This window comes from Bombina bombina, chromosome 6, assembly GCF_027579735.1.
Source record: "Bombina bombina isolate aBomBom1 chromosome 6, aBomBom1.pri, whole genome shotgun sequence".
Classification (NCBI taxonomy): Eukaryota; Metazoa; Chordata; class Amphibia; order Anura; family Bombinatoridae; genus Bombina; species Bombina bombina.
This window is the reverse complement of record NC_069504.1, coordinates 657475601-657500628: the sequence shown is the minus strand read 5'-3', so window position 1 is coordinate 657500628 and position 25028 is coordinate 657475601. Positions and strand designations below refer to the sequence as shown.

General features: G+C 37.8%; 1 long non-coding RNA gene across 1 annotated transcript in view; it reads right to left on the bottom strand.

Moving 5' to 3' along the window:
- Positions 1-24390, bottom strand: part of LOC128663406 (uncharacterized) — a 68414-nt gene extending 44024 nt beyond the window's left edge. The window contains exons 1-2 of the long non-coding RNA XR_008402862.1: positions 24158-24390; positions 10598-14693 (exon numbers count right to left, since the gene is read on the bottom strand). This is a non-coding gene — a long non-coding RNA (uncharacterized LOC128663406). The remainder of the gene's footprint in view (positions 1-10597; positions 14694-24157) is intronic.
- Positions 24391-25028: the final 638 nt, after the last annotated feature.

Sequence of the window (25028 nt, the reverse complement as noted above, 5' to 3'; positions counted from 1 at the left end):
AGTTCTAGCCCTAAAAAGGGCTTTTTGGGGTGCTGTCCTTACAGCAGAGATCAGATGAGTCCTTCAGGACTGTAGTGGACACTGAATACACTAGCCTAGCTATCAATTTCCCTATAAAATCACCAGCAGCAGCACTATCACTCCTCTCACTAAGAATGCAGGATCATAATGAATCTAAAATGGCTGCTGCCCAGGAGCTGGGAGGGTCTGGGAGGGAGTGTCTGCTGCTGATTGGCTGAAATGTGTCTGCAGACTGTGAGATACAGGGTCAAAGTTTACTCAATGATGACGAATAGGGGGCGGATCGAACATCGCATATGTTTGCCCGCCGCGGCGAACGCGAACAAGCTAAGATCGCCGGGAACTGTTCTCCGGCGAACTGTTCGCGACATCACTACTGGTGACATCTCTCCTAACCCTGGCCCTGCAGCAATCACCACACTCTTACACTCTTGCTCAGTCCCCCACAATACAAACTCAAGGTCACGCGATCCCAACAATCTCATCTCCATTAACCCACAGCACTTATCCCCTCTCTTTTCTTGTGCCCTCTGGAATGCACGCTCTGTCTGTAACAAACTTACAACTGTTCATGACCTGTTTGTTTCTAACGCCTTCAATCTTCTAGCAATTACTGAAACCTGGCTTTCTTCCTCTGACACTGCTTCCATTGCTGCTCTAACACACGGCAGTCTCCACTTTAGCCACACACCTAGGCCAGGTGAGAGACATGGTGGCGGTGTTGGAATCTTACTGTCCCCCTCCTGCTCCTATCAGCACCTCCATCCTCATCCATCTCTCTCCTTCTCCTCCTTTGAAGTCCATTGCACCCGCATTTTCTCCCTCCTCTCCCTCAAGGTGGCAGTTATCTATCGCCCCCCTGGACCAACCTCCCAATTCCTCGACAACTTTGCTGCCTGGCTTTCTCACTTTCTCTCTACAAATACACCTGCTCTAATCCTAGGGGACGTCAACATCCCCATTGATAACCCATCTACCCCTGCTGCCTCTAAACTTCTCTCACTCACAAACTCCTTTAGTCTTTCACAATCCACCCTATTCCCTACTCACCATGACGGACACTCTCTTGATCTGGTATTCTCTTACCTCTGCTCCCCTTCTGATGTCACCTCACCTGTCACTCATTTCCCATCTCAGACCACCATCTGCTCACCTATAATCTCAATGTACAGGCTAAACCTATTTCTAACCCCCGCCTCCGCACCTGTAGAAATCTGCACACTGTGGATCCTCTCCAACTTTCTAACCGTATTCAAAAACGCCTTCCCCACACTTCCACGGTATCCTGCCCTGACCTTGCTACAAGCCACTATAACAATACTCTCTCCTCTGCACTTGACACCCTTGCTCCTCCACAAATACGCAAAACCCCACATCGTCAGCTCCAGCCCTGTCACTCTCAGCAAACACGCTATCTACAAAAATGCTCCCGTGCTGCTGAACGTGCCTGGAGGATATCCCGCTCTGAACCCGATTTCCTACACTATAAGTTCATTCTTTATTCTTACTCTTCTGCCCTTCACTTAGCCAAGCAAAACTACTTCTCTTCTCTCATATCTTCTCACTCCTCAAACCCTAAACGTCTCTTCTCCACTTTCAACACTCTCCTCTATCCACCTGCACCACTCCCCTCATCTGACTTTAGTGCTCAAGACTTGGCAGACTACTTTTTCAGCAAAACACTTACCATCAGAAATAACAACCCACCACAAGACTGCAACCTTTCATCTCTGCCCCCGGTCACCCCCTCCAACACTCTCAGTACCTTCCCCCCAACCACTGAGAATGAAGTGAGTTCCCTAATATCTTCCTCATACCCTCACCAAGGTTACTAACGATCTTCTTTCTACTAAAAACAATGGCCACTATTCTATTCTTATCTTACTTGACCTGTCTGCCTTTGACACTGTTGACCATCCCCTCCTCCTACGGACTCTCAACTCCCTTGGGCTCTGTGACATTGCCCTCTCCTGGATCCACTCTTATCTCTCTAATAGGTCCTTTTCTGTCTCATTTGCTGGCGACTCATCCTCTCCATTACCTCTGTCTGTTGGAGTACCTCAAGGCTCTGTTCTAGGCCCATTACTCTTCTCTATTTATACATCCTCACTGGGTAAACTTATCAGTAGCTATGGCTTCAACTATCACCTCTATGCTGATGATACTCAGATCTACCTATCCACCCCTGCACTCTCTCCTTCTGTCCTTTCCCACATCAGCGACTGCTTATCTGGCATTTCTTCCTGGATGGCCTCTCACCACCTAAAAATCAACATGTCCAAGATTGAGCTTCTTCTAATCCCCCCAACTAATTCTACTCCAGTTTCTAACTTTACTATCACTGTCGGTGACACCACTATCTCCCCATCACCCCAAGCCCGCTGCCTAGGAGTTACACTCGACTCCAATCTGTCCTTCATACCCCACATCCAATCGCTCTCTTCATCCTGTCGCAACCACCTACGCAATATCTCCAAAATTCGTTCTTTTCTGAGTGCTGAAACTACTAAACAGCTAATCCATTCCCTAGTAATTTCCCGGCTTGACTACTGTAACAACCTACTAACTGACCTTCCTCTCTCCCACCTCTCCCCCCTTCAATCCATCCTAAATGCCTCTGCTAGGCTAATCCACCTCTCCCGACGCTCTGTATCTGCCGCACCCCTCTGTGAGTCCCATCATGGCTCCCCATTCACAGCAGAATTAAATTCAAAATTCTCACTCTGACCTACAAAGCCCTTACCAATGCAGCCCCCCCAAACCTGTCCTCACTCATCAACAAATATACTCCAGCCCGTCCCCTAAGATCCAACAATGATCTACTCCTCGCCTCTTCTACCATCACCTCCTCTCATGCTAGACTACAGGACTTCTCTCGTGCGGCACCAACCCTCTGGAACGCACTTCCTCGAGCTGTCACATTTTCCCCCAATCTCTCCTCCTTTAAACGCTCCCTAAAGACCTTCTTGTTCAGGGAAGCCTATAACCAAATCAGTAACTAATGAATTCCACTTGCCTAATAGTTGGCCTCATCTAACTTCACACTAACATCATTCCCAACTTTGCAGTCCCCACCTCCTGTTTCTCACCCTCCTACCCATTTAGATTGTAAGTTCCCACGGGAACAGGGCTCCCAATTCTTCCTGTATTTGTTTGTTAAATTTTGTCTAGTGTCTCATATTGTACTGTCCTTTTATCTTTGTTACCTATGAACAGTGCTGCAGAATCTGTTGGTGCTTTATAAATAAAGAAGAATAATAATAATAATAATGATTTGTACATAATTTGACAAGGGACATTTTAAAAAAAAAGGTTCTTACCTGTTGAACGCTCATCTTCACTGTGTAAATTTTTTTCAATATTTGCGGGATGCGAGGGGATCACAGAACCCACATGAAAGGGATGTTATGGGTCCTCAGAACAAATATTAATCTTTTTGCGAAATGTCGGAAAAACCGGCTTTTCCAACCTCAAAAAGTTCAGGAAATCTTTTTCATGCTGTTTAGATTTTTGGTCACTGAATTTTTCCAATTATGTTCTTAGCTTTTAGTTTTTTTTTAAATTTGCCTATTTGTTTTTTCTTCCTTAAAACCTTCCTTTTGATGTCGGAAATTATTTTTCTGACATTGTGGAACAGATTTCTCATTCTGCGCAGTCAAGTTGACCATTTCTGCCATGTAAACTACACATGACATCCCTTTCATGTTTGTTCTTCTCCCCCCTCCACAATCCCATTAGGTAGATATATTGTGGCTCTAAGGCAGCCACAAGCACTCCATTTTCTTCCATGGCAATATTTTTCAAGACTGATGGGATTTAAGGAAGTGGTCCAATTTATATATTTTTTGTCGTGCAATTAGTAAAATGTGTTATAAATAAACTTTGCACTGAATTATGGTTGACGTGATTTTTGTTAAAAAAAACTGTGATTGGTTGAAAAGTGTGGCACAGTTAGAAATGCAAAATATTTGTATTACATTATGCATATGTCAGATACTGATAGACTGACCATATACTTTATTAGTGAAAACAACAAAAGACTCCATACAAAGCAGAGGGTTATATTTAATAGAAATTATTGCAATATGTATTAATCATCATTTTAAAGGGATTTTACCTTTTATTTCTTTTTTTCACTTCATTTGTGCATAGTCCATTACCCACCTTTGGCTTAGCACTTGAACGATAGCAGACATTAGTTTTTTTTAGCACACCACCATAGATGTCCTTTATATGATGGATTTAGCAAACTCTCACTATCCAACATTCAGATATTAGTGTGCCCTAGAATCTCGCTCAACTGCTAATATATTACTTTCAACTTGTAATATGAGCACAAAAATAAAAACTTTTTTGATTAAACTTGAGCAGTGTTAGACCACTCTATTATTTGTGCACTCCACTTGTAATCCAGACTGCTATTGGCTGACGTCAGGAAGCAAAGTCAGGGCAGTTACTAGAATATCTACAATATATGTATATATAATTATTAATATTATGTTATTTGATTATGCTGCACCAGGCTCCCCTTCTTGCCTTTATATGGCCTTCCACTAGCCCCACTACTTAGGAGCTGCAACCTTATGCTGAATTCCTCTCCACCAGTCTTACAGTACCTGTTAGCTGCACCCTGACACCTGAGCCAGCCCTCTGTGTCCTGGGGTTGGACATCCTGCATCCACACAGCGCTACAATAATCTGGTACTACTTTTCAATCACAGCGCACATCAGTGGCGTCATACAGCTGCCATAGTGCTCCAGAGCCCCAGGCAACTGCTCGGTTTGCCCACCACTGCAAATGGCCCTGAGCAATGTTACCAACAGATACAAGTTTTACCTAATAATAAAACATTTTAACACTAATAACCCAAAACACACACATGTCTACTGTACCCATAATGCCCCTGTTCAAATCTTTGAGAAAGACATACACACATATCTCTATGATTTTGGAACAAAACAGGTTAACTGCACACAAGTCATCTGATAAACCACTGATATCTTCATTTTGGCAAATAGTGACTTTTTTTTGTTGTTTTTTCATGCTTGAGGGTTTTTATTGGCAGATGCATTTTGTGATTGTGATTTCTAGAATAACCGATAATATCAGCTAATGGTGAGAAATTCATAATAGTATTGCAATAGTTTTATTTAGATCCAAATCACTCTAGATTGAATGTCGTCTAAAAAGTAACAGCAGGGGGCGATAGAGGGCTGGGCTAAACTGCACAATGAAAATTCCAGGAAAGTACAGTCATTTTTTCCAGTTGCTGGAACAGACTTCACAACAGATAGGACAATGAGAATAGCAACGAGTTATGATAATGTTTTTAATAACATAATAACCTAGTTTATTGGATACCACAGAAATACTCTTTCTTTTAAAATAATAATGCCAAACTGAGAAAATAAACTGGATTTATTGAGAGGAAAGACAGGCATGCAACATTCACTTTATAATTGTCCTATAAAGAATAAAATGTGGCTTCAGCATGAAGTGTGAGCTGATGCGCTGCAGCACCAAAAACGTATAGAGGTTAAATGAAATAATATTAAAGGGACATTGTAGACTAAATTTTTCTTTGCATAAATGTTTTGTAGATTATCCATTTATATAGCCCACCTGGCAGTGTTTTTGTAACAATGTATAGTTTTGCTTATTTTTACATAACATTGTGCTGATTTTCAGACACCTATCCAAGCCCCAAAGTGTCAGATGTATACTGATGTATACAGACTCCAGGTTGTGTAATGGGTCTTTTCATATGCAGGGGAAGGGGAGTATCTGCCTGTTTCTGCTTTCCGAGCCCTTTTAGTGGGTGTCCCAATCTAACCTCATCAACAGTGCTAAACTGGGAGCTTCTACGTAAGTTTTTAAAAAGGTTTTATGCTGGATTTGTATATCAGTACCAGTCAGGGGCGTATTTAGGTTTTGTGTTGCCCTAGGAACTCAAAATTCTGAGAAAGGCATATGCTGTTTCACAGTGGTCACGGTGTAGTGCACACTGCACTGTGTAGTCTGTGTGAGTCTCAATCATGCGGTGGAGCCAGGAAGAATACCACATTCCCTCTCAGTCCAGGCCAGGCTGCGCAAGTGAGCTCCGCCTCCACTGTCACCACGTTATGCGCACCCACATACAATCCCATATTATAGCAATAGCCGGGCCCTGGTTGATTTAGCCACGCGACCCTGTGTTCAGTAGAGTGGCCCTAGGGACTCAAAAAATCTGCTGCCCTCGGCACCGGCCTCGTTGGCCTATGCCTTAATACGCCCCTGGTACCAGTGCATATTATTATTTATAGTAGTGTTTATTACATGCAGTTATATGAAAATGTGTGTATACTGTCCCTTTAATTTTTAGCCTGATTTATTTAAAGAGGAATAGCAAAACCTTTCAAGCAATAACCAATCATGAAGATTACCAAAAAGCAAAATCTGTACACACAACTTTTACACAAAAATCTATTTAAAAGGACATGAAACTTCCTTTTTTTTCTTTTATGATTCAGCTAGAGCGAGTAATTTTAAACAACTTTCCAATTGATGTCTATTATATAATTTGTTTTGTATTTTTGATACCATTTGTTGAAGAGGATACCTAGGTAGGCTCAGGAGCTGCTGATTGGTGGCTTTTGACGTAATTGTGGCAAATTGAGTTGAAGACTTTAAGGATTAACTTTGGTGGGAACTGCAATTAGAGTTATATCAGTATCACTGCTACCTATATCATATACTGTAGATACCAATGTGTCCAGCCATAATTATCTAGTGACTAATAAATAGCAATAAATACGAGTAAATGAATTCCAGCTTACAGCGATGCACAAGCTAATTTACATATATAATTTTAAAAGTAACAAAAAATAAAATTGCCACTTATATATACACAAATTAAATAAAAAGTGATACCAACAATGTGTGACAATATGCACTAAAGGATGTAGTCCCAAATTATATCCACTGTCTGGTAAACCTCCAAAAGAAAATGACCTGCAAATTCCCTGCAAAATCAATTACCGGAACCAAGTAAAAGTTGATACATTTATTGTTAAAATACACAGACTGTCATTCAGACACTCCAATCCTTGAAACAGCTAATCAGTGAAACGTACGTTGGATGTTACAGACAAATGTCACTGGGAGTGGGAAGGTGGAGCTCACTTTTGAACTGTGAGTATTGTTTGTACTTATGCTGTAAATGGCTAAGCTGTCATACATGTCATGTAATACAAGTTGTCTGCTCGCCTTCGCTACATACGGGCAGCAGCAGATCCTGTTCGTCCGCTGCCTGTATGTAGGGAAGCTGAGCAGACAACTTCTCAAGTTGAGAAGCTTGTCTGCTCATGCCTTCGTACATGGAGCTCTTATTGTTAAAATACGCAGACTGTCACTCGGGCTTAACTTCTTCACATGTGTTATAGTTTAGCCGTTTACAGCATAAGTACAAATCAAGTGAGCGTGTAATACCCACCCCTTCTCTCGCACAACCAATTGCATGAGAGAAGGGATTGTCAATCTCAGAGACTGAGCTCACTCTCTGTGATTTTCCATCGCCACCTCAGAGGTGGCATAGGGTGTAAGAAGCATCGGTCTAATGACCGCTGATTCTTATATTGCGGGAAGTAGGCTCGCATATGCAAACCTGCTCTGCAAGGGCTCTGGAGCAGTTTTGGCTGCTTAGTACATAGAGCCCTAAATGCATTAGCTTTTACCTGGTTCTGGTTATTGATTATAGAGTAATTTTTAAGGGAAGACTCCATGAGAGCAGTATTTCCTACATCTGCCTCTTAAGCGCACACACTTTAGCACTAAGTTATAAGCTCAATAAGATGTGAGTACGGCTCTTGTTATATATGTATGCAATATTTTAAACATACTTCACCATTTGCAGGTATTTTTCTTTTGCAGGTTGTCTTTCAAAGGAGAAGCAGATTACCAGACAGTGGATATAATTTGGGACTATATCCTTAAGTACACATTTGTTAGTAACAAATGTGCATTTAAGGATATAGTCCCAAATTATATCCACTGTCTGGTAATCTCCAGACATATTATCTGTATTATTAGATATATAATTTTATTGGCCACATCAAAGATACTCTTATTTTATCAGACTTCTCAAAGGGTTTATCCCTTGACGGCTCTAGACTTACAAAACTTTGGAGAGCATACTAATAAAATGCTTTTAAAACAATTATTTTTATATCAGACCTAAAGTACTGATATATGATAAACATAAAAAGTGTAACTCTTTAGTATATAATCTTGCATAGTTAATTATTTAAATTAAATGTGTTCCTTTAAAGATACAACACTACAAAAAAGTGCCTCCCTTTGGCCATGTAACTTATATTTTTTTTTTTATAATGCTATATAGGAAAGACATTGGTGATTTTATATTATTGTAAAACCTTTGATCACTAGTAATCAGTAATTAGATTAAACAATATATTATTATTTTTTCTACAGCATCTTATTTATTGTTAAGATACCTGTATACTTCAGGGTAGATGGAAATATTGCTTGGCAGTAGGCATTAGCTGCTTTTGGAAGCCCTTATTAAAATCCACTAAAACTCCAGACACATCAAACATCAACTAGATTAATTAGCCTGGAAAAGACTTTTGACAACCCCCTAGCAGAATAATGAAGGAGGTGAAACTTAAAGGGAGAAAAAGGGTATTTAAAATCTTATTGAATTACATTTGTATATATTTAAAGAGGAAACACATGACTTACCTATTTGAAGACTTCTTGCTCCCTTAAAGGGACATTAAACTTTATATTTTAAACCCCATAAAGAGCTAGATTACAAGTGGAGCGCTAACAGTTATGCGTGAGACATAAGGGGCTTATCACAGGTGTTTGGGCGCATCAGGTTTTTTGCTCGTATTACAAATTGAAAGTAAACGCGATCACTTGAGAGCAATTAAAGTTAACAGGCGTTGGACTTAGCGCGACCTCAGAGCACTGGTTAACTGTTTCGCAAGTTGCACAAAACACATCAAAAATACAGTAAAAAGTATAGTTACACTCATAATAACACCAGCTAATAAAAATTATATAAAAAAAATATTGCACAAAAAAGTTATCAAGGTTCAAAGAAAAAGAAAAAAAGGCAGGCAAAGGCTTTAAAGGGACACTAAACACATTTTTTTTCTTTCATGATTCAGATAGCGCATGTAATTTTAAGCAACTTTCTAATTTACTCCTTTTGTTAATTTGTCTTCGTTCTCTTGCTATCCTTATTTAAAAAAACAGGAATGTAAAGCTTATATACACATATAAACGAATAAATACATATGTATTGTACACACATATAGACATATATATAATTGCTTTGGAGCCCTTTGCAGTAAAGTAGATGAAAACATGGAAAAGCATATTTATGCAATATTCATATTGAATAAAGTGTTATACTGTGTGTTTGCTGTACATATTTCACATTCCAATGTTCTGCACAAAGCAGAATATGTTCTATGTATTTATAAATAGATATTCCTATATATATCTGTATATATCTATACCTATACTGTATATAATTATGTATATATATATAGGCATAAATATATATTGTACCAAAATACCATCAGATATGTGTAGAAATATTTATTTATGAATATAAAATACTATTCTATGTGAAGAACAATTTAGTGTGAAATATTTATATTTTCATGTCGGGTTAGCGCACATGAGAATATGTGATCAGGTTTACAAGCAAGTAGGGTGTTAGGCTTTTTCTACTTTTTTCTACTCCATCTCCATTGACATCTAGGGGGAATAGGTTATCTCATGCGCAATATTCTAAGTTCGGATTTTTGCGCACTTTGGGTTAGGGCAAGAGCAATAACTTTTTAACAAAACGAGCACATCCTGACGTGCGAAAAAAAGTTTACTTGTATCGCAATTAGCTCTTTAGTGAAAGCATTAAATAGTGCTCCACTTGTAATCTGGCTCTAAATGAATGGACTAAGCAAACACACTGGATACATATATACAGTATGTAGGGATATAAGCAGAGCAGAAGGGTACAAGAGGGATGCTGACTACAGCTTCATACTTAGCACAGAGGTACAAAGTTTTAATTATTGTGGAGAGAAATATAGAAGACTCACTTATCAACCCTAATGTGTGCTAAGATCTTTATTGTTTTTCCAGTCCAACCCTGTTTCCAAACACTGAAGAACGATTTGAAGAAAGGCTGTGAAAGTGTCATGTTTTACACAGTGTTGTCATGTACATTGTGACTTTGTTAGTTTCTGGATCAAGAAACAATAGGCTGTCTGATCAATAAAACAAAACTGTTACTAAAAAAAAAAAATACAAATTATATTTAAAGGCTGTTAGTATCATGATGATGTCATATTGTTCCCCATGCACACACAATAGAATAGAATTCTAAACTGGAAAACGAAGTTGCTAGAACAACATCAGGATTTACTTGTTTATCTAATATAATATACAATGTCTAATATAAACTGATTCTACTAAAACAAAATAAATAATAAACCATTAGATTAGGGATCCCTGGAGTAAGTCCAGACCACAGTAAGGAAAGCTCTATGTGGTGCTTACCAGCTTCAGCGTTCGATGTATAGTGACCAGCGTATCTTCGGCGTGTGCACCATGTCACGACTCCTACCCGTAACATCCAACGATGTCCAGGAGCCAAGGAAAAGGTGTCTCCGCCCAGGACACAAAGTCGACTGCGAGCCGTGCAGCAAACAACAAACAAAGTATTCGGCTACCCTGGAAACGATATCCTCAAAAAACAAACGTTTATTAGATGACTGTGCACTAAAAACAAATAAGTTGCAAAACAAAAGGTAAACAGAAACTGGTCATTCAATAACATTGATGACCAGTCAGACAGCAAACGATCAGCATACGCGTTTCATGCGGGGCTACCGCACTTGATCACTGCTACAGAGGTTAGTCTGTCTGCAGTCTGCAGTCCTACTTAAAGGGAAATAGCTGATACAATAATTAAAAACATGTTACTAAATTAACCCCTTAAGAGACTGTATAACATGTCGAATCACTCAATAATATGTACAAGCTGAAAAATATCTGTATAGAAAAATTCTGCATACTAGATATGAAAACATAATATATGATAATAATAAAAATCCTTGTGACTAAGAATTAGAAATAAGCAATTTCCTACACAAATAAAGCCAATTTTCAAGGCCAATTTTTATATAAAGAGGTTGACGTCAGCCTCCATATTAAGACTTAAGGGTAGATCTGGTATTAAGATAGAAAATCCATTTCACTTCCTTTTTGCTTAACCTATACTCCCTGTCACCTCCTCTTTTAGAAAACGGGACATGGTCTATAGCTTGAATGGACACCAATGAGGGATCACCTCCATGTTCATTCTTGAAATGTGAAGCCACTGGGGTGAATACATTAGGGTCTTCAATATCCCTAATGTGCTCTAGGGCCCTCACCTTTAGGGGTCTCTTGGTTTTACCTATATATTGTATAAAGCACCCCCTACAGGTCAAAATATATATGACATATGTAGACTTGCAACTCAAACTAAATCTGATATTATATTCCCTATTAGTTACATATGATGCAAAAGTTTCGCCCTCTACTACATAATCACAAGTTTTACAAATTCTGGCCCTGCATTTGAAAAAAACAGACCTCCTATTTAGCCAAGTGGTCATTTTTCTTTCAGGTAAATAGGAGCTACAATATTCCCTATTGTTTTGACCTTTATGGATACACACTGTATGCCCATAGATACTACCTGTGTCAGAATAGGATCTACATTAAGGATAGGAAGACATTCTTTGATTATATTACACACATCTTTGAACTCTAGGCTGTAAGGTGTGCTGAAGATTATTTTACCCAAAACATTTTTTTCCCTTTCCTTCCTTTTTTATTTCTATAAGATAGGAGTGAATCACGTGGGATATCATCTACTAATGTTTTGGTTGAACCTAACAGTTTCTCATTATAACCCCTCGCTAGTAATCTCTCCTTTAATATATCACATTGTTGTTTATATAAAGCATCATTTGAACAGATCCGTTTAGTACGGGTATATTGACCCTTAGGTATGGCTCTAACAACATTTCTGGGATGACATGACTTGTAATTAAGTATCGTGTTACCCCCTGTAGGTTTTCTATGCAAATCTGTTATAATGGTATAATCCTCAGGATTCACAGATAATTCTGTATCCAAAAATTGGATTTTGGAGTCATGCTGACCACCCACAAAGCCTAAATTAAAATCATTGTGATTCAGATATTCAAAAAAGGAGAGAACAGATTGTTCATCTCCATCCCACACCAACAAGAGGTCATCAATGTACTGGCCATAATAAATAATATGATCTTTGAAGGGGTTACTATCTGCATAGACGTGGAGCATCTCCCACCAACCCATGTACAGGTTGGCTTAACTGGGGGCAAATTTTTCCCCCATCGCTGTCCCACGTCTCTGCAGATAGTAAGACCCCTCAAATAAAAAATAATTATGTGTTAACACTATTAAAAAGTGTTTGATGTCTTCAGAATAGATAGACATTTTGTCAAGTATATCTGAAATGGCCTGCAACCCCTGTGATGTGAGATGGAGGTGTACAAAGATGTCACATCAACAGTGACAAATATATTTGTAGATTTCCACTGTATACTCTGCATATTGTTAAGTACTTGGGTAAAGTCCCGTATGTAGCTCAAAAGTTCTGCCACTAGAGGTTGCAAAAAAGTGTTGATCAGCTCCGAGGTCGGCTCCAAAAGGGAGTCAACCCCCGATATGATCAGCCTACCAGGAGGCTGTACAGGATCTTTATGCAATTTAGGGAGGAAATAGAATATAGGAATATTAGGTGCTATTGGCAAAAACTGTTCTTTTCTCTGTTCTGTTAAAATGCCAATCAGACAAGCTAAATTCAAAATTCTTTCCAAGATCAATCTGAACTGTTTAGTGGGATTATTCCCCTAATTTCTCATACACTTCTTTGTCTCTCAACTGTCGCATAGCCTCAAACTGGTAATATTCTCTGTCCATAACCACAACATCTCCACCCTTATCGGATGCTTTAATTACAATGTTGTGATTCTCCTTATGAATAGAAAGGGCTTTGAATTGATTACTTGTGAGGTTATTGCGATATTTGTTTTAAATTCTCTTTTGTTTCATTTCAGTTATTTTAGCTAAAGATTCTAGTTTCTGTTCAATTGTTCTCTGGAATATGTCTATACTTTTGCCCCTAGTCTGTACTGGGTAAAATGTGCTTCTGCTTTTAGATACACTTTGGGTAGGTATAGATGTAAGATCAGTTCCTATTCCCAAATTGTTTTCCTCTAAAGTAAACATATCCAACACTGCACACTGATCCCTAAAATCTAACATATTCTGTTGCGACCTGTTGTTCATAGGGACCTCCCCATAAACAGGACTTTCCTCTGCATCATCCTGTCTGGCTACAAAAAAATGTTTTTTAAGTGTTCATTTTCTATCAAATTTGTTTACATCCAGGATGGTGTCGAAGAGGCTGAAATGGGTAGTGGGAGAAAAATTTAGACCCAGGCTCAAAACTTCAGTTTCAGCACTAGAAAGTTTATACTGGGATAAGTTAACTACATTTTTCAAACATATTTGCGGACCTGAGTCCGATTGGCCCTGGTTTGATACCGTTTTTTGTCTTTTTCCTTTCCTACCCCTACTGCCTCTTCTGTTTTTTTCTTTTTATATTGGCAACTATACCTTCCTCGTTTTTTGAAGACCCTGCAACTATAAACTCCAGATTATCTAATACTGAAGCCCCCTGTACTTTTGAGACTTCCTCAGAAGAATCATGGTCAGATGTTTCCACAGTAAGGAAAGCGACCTCAAGGGTCTCCGCTACTGATGTCTAGAAGAGTTTGAAGCTATTATAATATTTGAGCTAGGATGAAAGATGCACATTTGGGATTATATTAAATAGATATAAAACAATCAGTTTTATTGTTGTAATAAACAAAAACACTAAACAGTTGGTTATACGTCATTTAAATCATTGCAATATGTTTTAGTCCTGGTTTTAAAAGGATTTTACCTTTTTTTTTCTTTCTTTTTTTTTTTAAACTTCATTTGTGAAGGGTTCCATTGCTTCCTGTCACTGCCCCACAAGGGCTACAGGAAGGCAAATGAGCAGATTTTCCTTTGGCATGTTGCTAGGAGACACCTATTATAACTGTAGTCGATTTATTGCCTGTGCTCAGTAGACTTTTGATGCAAAAAGCATATGACAATAGAACTTAATATCTGTAATGGTAGCTGGCAGTGGCTACACTGAGAATTTCTAAGTGCTCATTTAGCAAGTAAATTGTTTTCTGGTTTTTGTTTGTTTTTTTAATCTGTTTCCTTTTATGTTTACTTTAAAGGGCCACTGTAAGTAAATATTTTCTCTGCCTGTTACTAACTACCTACCCCAAATACGCTTTTTATCAATAGCATTTCATTAACATATCTCTACCGTATGTCAGAAATCTTGTCTGCAAATTTAATTGTTTTCCAAACCCACTCCGTGGGTATCCTTTGCTCTGTACCAATCCGTTTACAATACCTAGGTTTCAAAATGGGACTTTAAACACAAAGTTATTGGTTTAAGTATTTTGAACACGCAGTGCTGAAAATAGTGGGCAGGATAACGTGACATCATCTGCGAATAAAAGATATAACTTTTAGAACGTTATGAAACTTCGTTTTGGAGAAAATATAGGTCAGTAGGTTTTAATTAATGTTTATTAACTTTAATATGTTAGTTGTTTAGCTTAAAAATTATAACAGAAAGTAATCCTTTAATTTAATATTATTTTTACTAAATGAGCACTGTTTCATATCCCTTTATTTGTTTCTTTTGCGTGATGTTTTTATTGGGGGGGTTGTATTATGCTTTTAGGTGTTGAGGTTGCTTAGATACTAAGGGTAATTGTGATTAGTGGTTTATGTAGCGAGGTGTGGTATTGTGATATAGATGGCAGTGTTATAGCAGCCATATTATTTAGTAACACACAAATAGCTCACTGTTACTAAACAACAGTAATTTCAGTGCGATCTGGTCCCTAAAATTTAATGAGTATAAAAATCTGCTCTTGCTAGATACTTGCAAGAACAGAATTGTGTTGCTTTTGTAGTTTGTTTTTCTTCCCATAATAATGTATTTTAAGGGACAGTAAACACCTTGTAATGACAATATATTTCTGTTCTTTTGCTATATTACCCAAGTCTAAACATTTTAAAACAAATTAACACCTTGTTTGCTGCAAATTTTTTTCAATAGCCAAACTCCACTCACCACTTGTATTATTTGGAAAATCCAATCCAGGCTTGTGTCTGCAGACAGCAAGGCAAACTACAGTCATTATATTAGCATAAAGGATATTGTTTTGCAGTTGTTATCTGCTAAGTCAAATAATGGGAATATATAGCTTTGAGAAGTCTGCAGGGTGCACTTCTTGTTCTGTGAATTCAAAAATCAACAGTTTTCAGAGCTAAATTACATTGAAATGGGACTAAATAAAAAATAATTAAGGTACATTGCAAAGTTATCTTACTATCTATAACTGAGCATTCTAAATATAAATATCTAAAGGTGTTTACTGCTCCTTTAAGGACAACTTGTTCCATATACCCTCAAACAATGTAACATTTAGGGCCAGATTATGAGTGGAGCGCTATCTAATGCTTCTGCTTGAGCATTATTTGCGCTAGAAGTAAGCTTTTTGGTGCTTGTTGGATTGCGCTTGTATTATGTGTTGAAAGTAAACTGTTTTCCCTTACATGCTAAACCCACAAGTGCAAAAAGCCGAAGTTACAATATCACATGCACGTTCAAGTATTCCCTCATAGAAGTCAATTAATAAAAACAAGTGAGGAAAAAAAACACCCTACTCATGGGCAACCCAATCGCATATTCTCATGTGCGACATATTTCATGTGAAAATATTTCACATTCCATTGTTCTTTTGTTATTCACATACAAGATGTTTTTTGCACAAATATATATCTATACCTCTATATCTATATATATTCACAGAGGCTGGTGCACTCGCACAAACAGGTGTCCAGTTGCCAGGGTGCTGAATGCAGGTAGAGATAAAGGTAATAGAAGACAGCACTCGCTAGGCTTAAGGATAAGCAATAGAAGCTTTTATTTACGACCAGGCTGATGAAGGGGAGCTGTCCCCGAAACGTCACGTAAATAAAAGCTTCTATTGCTTATCCTTAAGCCCAGTGAGTGCTGTCTTCTATTACCTTTATATCTATCTATCTATCTATCTATCTATATATAATTATATATCGGTATAGCTAAACACGCATGGTGTGGCTGTGTTAGGGACTCAGGCAGTGGAAAGGACCTTGACGTGGTGCCTGAGCTTTTCCCATTTGGCCAGATGCGGTAACTAACCTTTCCAGTTGTGATTTTATCTTAGCTGTGAGCTAGCTGGTGAGTGCTGGGTGTCTCTGTGTTGTATTACTTTTTGTTTGTAATCCCCCTTGTTTCTTGCACCCATTCCAGACTGGGGTTAACTGCCTGTGGCTCTGGTGACATCACAGCTTTTTTGGAGTGCTATTTAGCACCCAGGGCTGGGATGTTGCTGAGTCACTGGATGTGTACCTGGTCCGGGCTTGGAATGCAGTTCCCTTCCGTGTATATATATATATATATATATATATATATATATATATATATATATATATATATATATATATATATATATATATATAGGAATGGCTATTTATAAATACTCCGCTATGTGAAGAACATTTGAATATGAAATATTTACAGTAAAGAGTTAAACACTTTATTAAATATGAATATTGCATATATATGCTTTTACATTTTTTCATCTACTTGACTGCAAAGGGCTCCAATGCACTTCTATATATGTGTACATATGCATTTATGTGTTTTTATATGTATATATATATCTGTAAATACATATATACACATATAAATACATATGTACACATATATAGACACATATACACTCACCGGCCACTTTATTACTTACACCTTGCTAGTACCAGGTTGGACCCCCTTTTGCCTTCAGAACTGCCTTAATTATTTGTGGTATAGATTCAACAAGGTGTTGGAAACATTCCTCCAAGATTTTAGTCCATATTGACATGATAGCATCATGCAGTTGCTGCAGATTTGTCGGCTGCACATCCATGATGTGACTCTCCCGTTCCACCACATCCCAAAGGTGCTCTATTGGAGTGAGATATGGTGACTGTGGAGACCATTGGAGTACAGTGAACTCATTGTCATGTTCAAGAAACCATTTTGAGATTATTTGAGCTTTGTGACATGGTGCATTATCCTGCTGGAAGTAGCCATCAGAAGATGGGTACACTGTAGTCATTAAGGGATGGACATGGTCAGCAACAATACTCAAGTAGGCTGTGGCATTTAAACAATGCTCAATTGGTACTAAGGGGCCCAAAGTGTGCCAAGAAAATATCCCCCACACCATTACACCACCACCACCACCCTAGACCGTTGATACAAGGCAGAATGGATCCATGCTTTCATGTTATTTATGCAAAATTATGACCCTACCATCTGAATGTCTCAGCTGAAATCAAGACTCATTAGACCAAACAACATTTTTCCAATCTTCTATTGTCCAATTTTGGTGAGCCTGTACGAATTGTAGCTTCAGTTTCCTGTTTTTAGCTGAAAGGAGGGAACCCAGTGTGTTCTTCTGCTGCTGTAGCCCATCTGCTTCAAGGTTCGATGTGGTGTGCATTCAGAGATGGTATTCTGCATACCTTGGTTGTAACAAGTGGTTATTTGAGTAACTGATGCCTTTCTATCATCTCAAACCAGTCTGCCCATTCTCCTCTGACCTCTGACCTCAGCAAGGCATTGTCGTCCACACAACTGCCGCTCACTGGATATTTTCTCTTTTTTCTGACCATTCTCTGTAAACCCTAGAGATGGTTGTGCATGAAAATCCCAGTAGATCAGCAGTTTTTTAAATACTCAGACCAGCCTGTCTGGTACCAACAATCATGCCACGTTCAAAGTCACTTACATTTCCTTTCTTCCCCATTCTAATGGTTTGAACTTCAGCAAGTCTTCTTCACCACGTCTAGATGCCTAAATGCATTGAGTTGCCGCCATGTGATTGGCTGATTAGGAATTTGTGTTACCAAGCAATTGAACAGGTGTAATAAAGTGGCCGGTAAGTGTATATACATACATATGCATTTTTAGTGATGTAAATGTATGTATGTTTATGTTAAAGTCCTTTGGCTGCCTTTTTTTTCTTACACCTGAGATCTTATATCTTTGAGCCTTAATAACTTTTGTGTGCAATTTTGTTTTAGAATAATGTTATTAGACGGTGTTATTATAAGTGCAAATGTACTTTCTAATGTAACTTTTGTGTGCAATTTTGTTTTAGAATAATGTTATTAGACAGTGTTATTATAAGTGCAAATGTACTTTCTAATGTATTTTTAATTTTTTTTTTGACACTTTTTAGTTTTGCGAAACAGTTAACCAGAGCTCTGAGGACATGGTAATCATTCTAGTGTAAATCGCGATTGCGCTCAAGGGAACATATTTACTTTTAACTTGTAACACCAGCGGTAAACCTGAAGAGCGCAAACACCCGAGACCACGCGTAAACGTTAGCACTCTACTCATATTCTGGCCCTTAGTAATTATTTCACAAATTACAAATGTGTTTATATGATGGATGGGCTTGATGAAGTGATACACATTTTCCAGTGTCTAGTTTTATGTAACTTAGTACGAGTTTTAAATCACCATGTTTAGAAATCTGACGTTGTTTTCTTTGCTTGGAGCATAGTTGTACAACTGCACCAATAAACTTTATGGAAAATGTATTCTACTTATTATGTAGTGCACCCTGCTCAGTTTATTTATGGTGACAGAAGACTAGAAAACCATTGTTAGATGTGTACTGTGTACAAAACTACTTAGACAGGCACAACAGGCCTTTTACTATGCTTCCTGCTACTACACAGCAATTCTGAAGTATACAGTTAATGTTAATAAAATGTGCTAATGTACAACACTGGAAAAACAAAGGATTCAAACCCTTCCCTACAAGTGGCTGCAATCTGTCGCAATCAGAAAGAGTATACGTTTAGCATAAACCTGAACTATCTTAAAAGGAAAAGTCTAAAAAGCAGAGAGCAGTAAAATGTCAAATACAAAGCAAGAAAGTAGTTTCAGTATAGACATCTAGACTAAAGTACAACTAATTCTCAACACTGAGATTTAGGGGACCCATTAGCATCCTCTTCCACTCCTTACCTACTAGTGCTACCTACGGTAATCTCAGCTCCGCCTCTTATCTCTCATGCCTATCAGTGCTCCCCTCAGTAATCCCACTGACCCCAGGGGAAGTACCTCCCACTTTGGGAACCAAGAAATGCCCTTCCAGAGCTGACTTTAACTATTTGTTTAGCACCTTTGTGGCGGTAAATCACATAGGTCCTCATTTATTAACCCCTTAAGGACAAGTGACGTACCCTGTGGGGTGACCAGAAGGGAGGGTATAATAGCACGGTCATGCTGCTTGCGGTGGGACCCGTGCTATTATAAACAAGGTAAAACCAAAATCTTAAAAGGCAGTGCGGCACACTTTATGCATCATTCATTGCCCAGACACACTTCAACTTCTTAATAAGTTTATAGTAGTTTTCCCAAGGGTATAACAACTGTTCTCATTCTGTTTTTGCATTTATTAGCATCTTGGCCTCTACACTTCTAAGCATTGTATATTTCCCATTCTGCATTCTGAATTGTTACAGAATCGACTTCCCTGCAACCCATTGTGGAATTATGCAATGAGCACAAATAAATGTAAGAACATCGTACTGAGAATGTGAAATATCTGCCATTCTAGCTGTAATGTATCTGTGATAATACAGTTGAAAAACAAATAATACACTTTCAAGCACTTTAGCTTTTTAGAAAAGTTTGTTTCTCTCATGTAAACTGTTTATTGAAAAAGAAGCCGAAGAATGTTCCGATTTCAGCCGAGGGCAGATACGCTCCAGAGTGCTCTGTTCTAATCAGAGCCTCTGGTGCTGCACCTGCTTCTGGGAACCTTACCATGGGTCCCAGCCCGCATCTCTTGAAATTCTCTGTCTGGGAAATTATCTATCTATCTATCGAATCTATAATAAATAGATAGATTCGATAGATAATTTCCCAGACAGAGAATTTCAAGATGTGCGGGCTGTGACCCATGGTAAGGTTCCCAGAGGCAGTTGCGGCGCCCGAGGCTCTGATTAGAACAGAGCACTCTGGAGCGTATCTGCCCTCGGCCGAAATCGGAACATTCTTCAGCTTCTTTTTCAATAAACAGTTTACATGAGAGAAACAAACTTTTCCAACTTTAACTACACGGAAGCAGTTAATGTGCACATTACCTAGGTAAAGTGCAGATTCTGCACTTTAACTGAGCAAATCAGTTAATCTGCAGATTAGCTAGGTAATGTGCACATTAACTGTTTTTTGCACTTTAACTGTAACATACACTTTTAACCATTTGTATCTATTATGTACATTTCATAGTTTAAACGTGTGATCTGAGCTACGATTTTAATATTTATTAAACCTGGAAATTACCAGGTTTATTAACAGGGGAACTGAATATAAGCAAATATTCTTATTATTACTATCATCATCATCTTTATTTTTATGTAGAGCACCCACAGATTCCGCAACGCCAATACTTTAACACTAAAACAAAGCCCTGCAAACAGGCAAAGTATGCTGTGCAAGAGGTGCCAAAATGGGTTTTCAGGACATCAAAGATGTTGAATTAGAAAAAGTCCAAAAGCCATTTAAAAAAAAAAAAAAGTTCTCAAAAAGTATTATCACTGTGATTACCACTGTGATGTTAGCATGGTGCAAAACCATGGATAAATAAAGCATGTGTCAGGCAGGTGATCATGTAAATCACACAGTAAGGAGATCATTATTCTTTAAGCAAATGATCAGCCTTTGGGATCTATTTGAACTAGATGCCAGCTCTTCTAAATATTCTAATCTGATTAGAATTTGTTACAGCAAACAGCATTTTATGTTACTTTTCTTTTAACGTCTTTCCTGTCAGCATAACTGTACACGTTCTTCTCTAGAAATGTTTTAGCCTCTTCTCTTTACAAACATTTTTTTTTTTTAAATCCCTCTTGATTTCTTTTAAAATCATGAAACAGTGCTTCATATAACACAGTGGTCTAGATTACAAGCGGGATGTGATTGTATGCTGTGCTTTATTTGCACTAAACTTTGCCCAATAAATATACTGCATGATTGAGAATTACAAATAGTAAGGATAATGCTTAACCACAGCACTTTTAGTGCTCCCTGTATCTTCAATGGGAAACGTTAGCAGCGGTTAGTCATTGGCTTTCTCTTTTAGCGCTTTTGAAAAACAGGTATTTAGTGTATTGTAAACAGATTAACCAAAAACTTGAGAAATATTTGTTTCTGTCATTGTGTAGTCTGGTATGGAGTTGTGTGCAGTCCATTACAGAAATCTATCATTTGAGGGAAATTGTGCACCTGACATGAATACTATAGTGTCCTGTGCACAATACTATGGCGCACAAAATAAATATTAATCAAGGACTTGTATTGCCAGAGCAAAAATGCAAGCAGTATGAATTGTGGTCCAGCAATGTTTACACTCAATAACCCTTACACTTTTGTGCTTGAATTGTAATCTGGTACAGTATGTTTTACCTGATTAGCTTACTTTGTCCACAAGATAAATCGCTATATATAGTGAAAAAGTTAAATTGTTTGTATATAACTTTTTGATACACCTGATGAAGGGGAATCTCAAAGATAGAATTTCAGTGGTAAAGTGAATGTTCCCCTTGATGTTTGTTTCTACTACAAAATGATTCTATATTTCTTTACTTCAAGTATAACATTTAATTACACTAAAATTAAATTAGCAAATGTAACATTTAGGGCAAGATTAATCATTTAGTGAGTGGACAGGATTCACATGTTGTGAACCTGTCCACATTTGATCGCAGATTGTGGGGGCATATTTAACATTGCATCGATGAACGCTTGTGTAAGCCCGCCACCCTATCCTTACGCAACAAATTTCTTGAGAGTAGGGCTTGTCAATCACTCAGGTCGAATCAATCCAGGGTGATTTTCATCAGCCAACTCTTAATTGGCAAGAGAGTTAATGATGCATCAGTTTAAACCGCTGCTTCATAAATATCAGTTGCAGGCTCAAATGAGCGAGCCTTCAATTGCAGTCATTCGCCATATGATAAATTTTGCCCTTAATATAATTCTCATAGAATTACAAACATTGTTTTAATTTCACATCATCTATATCTAAATATTGCTAATCTACTGTTTGCAAGTGCTGTGGGTTCTGTGTGTCTCTCTCCTGGTGTTTTAGAATCCTTTGTACTAAGTTCAGCTATGTGTCTAACCTAGGCCAAATATTTAGTGCTAACATTTGGCGACAGACAGCTTAAAAAAGAAGATATTTCACATTCTATAAATCAGGCATCTGAACAACATTACCCTGAGTTTCTTTCTAGCCTTTCAAAAAATCAAATAGTAGCTTTTAAATACATAAAAATGTAATACATATCTCTGTCATTGTTTAAATCTGGAGTTGCTTTTCATCCTGCTTGTCTGGCCCGTATAGAGGATATGCTGCAGCCTATGTGGGTTTTATCTGATGGATGGATGAGGCAGCTGTTAATATTAACATGACAGTTACACTAACTTACATGGGTTGAGGAAGGCCTACCAATCTTTCATGCCTTAGTTTCCATAGTGGATCCAGAATATAGTAGGGTAAGTAATCAGCTTTTGTTATTACAGAACTGTACTTCTCTTCACTATTTGTACCTTTGCCAAATGGACAATATGACTCTTTCCTTCAAAAAAATCCAGTTGATCTATTAAAGGGACATTATACACTCATTTTTTCTTTGCATAAATGTTTTGTAGATGATCTATTTATATAGCCCATAAAGGTTTTTTTTTTAAATAAATGTATAGTTTTGCTTATTTTTTAATAACATTGCTCTGATTTTCAGACTCCTAACCAAGCCCCAAAGTTTTATGTGAATACCGTCAGCTACCTTCTCCAGCTTGCTCCTGTTTGTGTAAAGGGTCTTTTCATATGCAAAAGAAGGGGGAGGGGGGAGTGTCTTATTTCCCACTTGCAGTGGGCTTTCCAGCTACCTTTCCAACGGAGCTAAACTGAGAGCTTCTAAGTAAGTTTTTAAACCGTTTTATACTGGATTTTTATATCGGTATCTGTGCATCTTATGCTTTATAATAGTGTCTATTACATGCAGTTATATGAAAATGAGTGTATACTGTCCCTTTAAGTGTTGCAGAGACACTGGTTGTGATTTGCAAGCTATTTATGTGTTAGGTGAACATCTGCTATTATTGAAAAGCTTAAAGGGACATTATACACTAAAATGATATATATAGCTAAGTACTATACTGATGTTTTCCCCTCTCTCCCTAGCTGTTTACAGCCAGGAAGCCACTAACTGACATGCCTGACTCACTGACGCTGCAGCTGCACTAAGTTATATGAGGTCTGCTGAGAAACTGTTGTTTTATTTGTAAAATAAGAAGAACAGTAAAAGAGATACACAGATCTGCCTAAAACTCTCCATTTTTTTCTTCACCAGATAGTCACAATCTTCTCTGTCAGTGTCTTTGGTTTGGTTTTTGATTTTTAAAATACAAATTCTAGTCTATGTTTATTTAAAACAACAACTATTACCTTTCTGATTCCAGTACTGTCTTCCTTATGGTACTACTTATATACTTATATACTTCCGAAAGCTTGTTATCTTATAAATGTATAGTTAGTCCAATAAAAAAGTATCATTGCTTACTGCAATACTCCAATCAATGGTACTACTTATACAAAGGCAATACAGATGATATAAACTACCTTTCGGTTACGTGTATCAGCTGTATTATGACGTAAATATTGTCTAAATGACGTAAGATATTGTTGTTTACAAGCTGCCCCATTTTACAGATTCAAATATACAAATATTCTAAAATCCAAACCTTTTCCTGGTCCCAAGCAGTTTGCGTAAAGGGTTTCGTACCTGTTTATGATTTATATAAGGTAACAAAATGTCTTCCATTGTATTCCAGTTTCCACAACGCTGACACCAACGTTCCTGCTCATTTGTCTTCATCATATCCATATTGCATAGATGAGGACTTTGTACTATTTAGGCGGCTTATGCAACTTGTGTAATTAGAGTGGTTCGTATTTTATATTCAGTACTTCTGTTTCTCACTCTGCTTTAAGGATTATAGGTTTTGCGTGATAAAACCTGAGGGTTTGATGCTTGGTGACAACTGATCTAATTAAGCCCTGTCAGACTACATACTTGTCATTTTTCCTATTAAGAGTTAAACCTATTTATAGTCATACACCTATAAACAAGCAGAATGTACATTCTATAGTATTACTGCCATTGTCTTCATAAGCTGCTTACACTTATTAGATTTCATGTATATCTCTACTCCTCTTGTGTAAGTCAATTATTTATGTTGTACTAAATTCTTGCTTATATCACCCACTTAATTTAACTTAATTAATTTTATAAGGACAAGAAAGTAAAAATCAAACATACTTGATTCAGATAGAGCATGCAATTAAAAAAACAAAACAACTTTCCAATGTATTTTGTTCTTTTGGTATCCTTTGTTGAAGATCATACCTACATAGGTTCAGGAATATGCATCTTGAGCCCTATAGGGCAGCAGTGTTTGCAACAATAGTATACATTGTGTCACTGTCTGCATCGGCGATCTGCCTTCATATGGTAAACAGAGCACGATCAGCGCTCCCTTATCATATAAGGCAGATGCCTTCCGCAGCATTAGGCAGAAGGTTGGAAGTAGCTATTACGTCAATAAGGTATGCTAGGCACAGGTAGTACCTACGTCAATGTGGCTGAGGGGTTA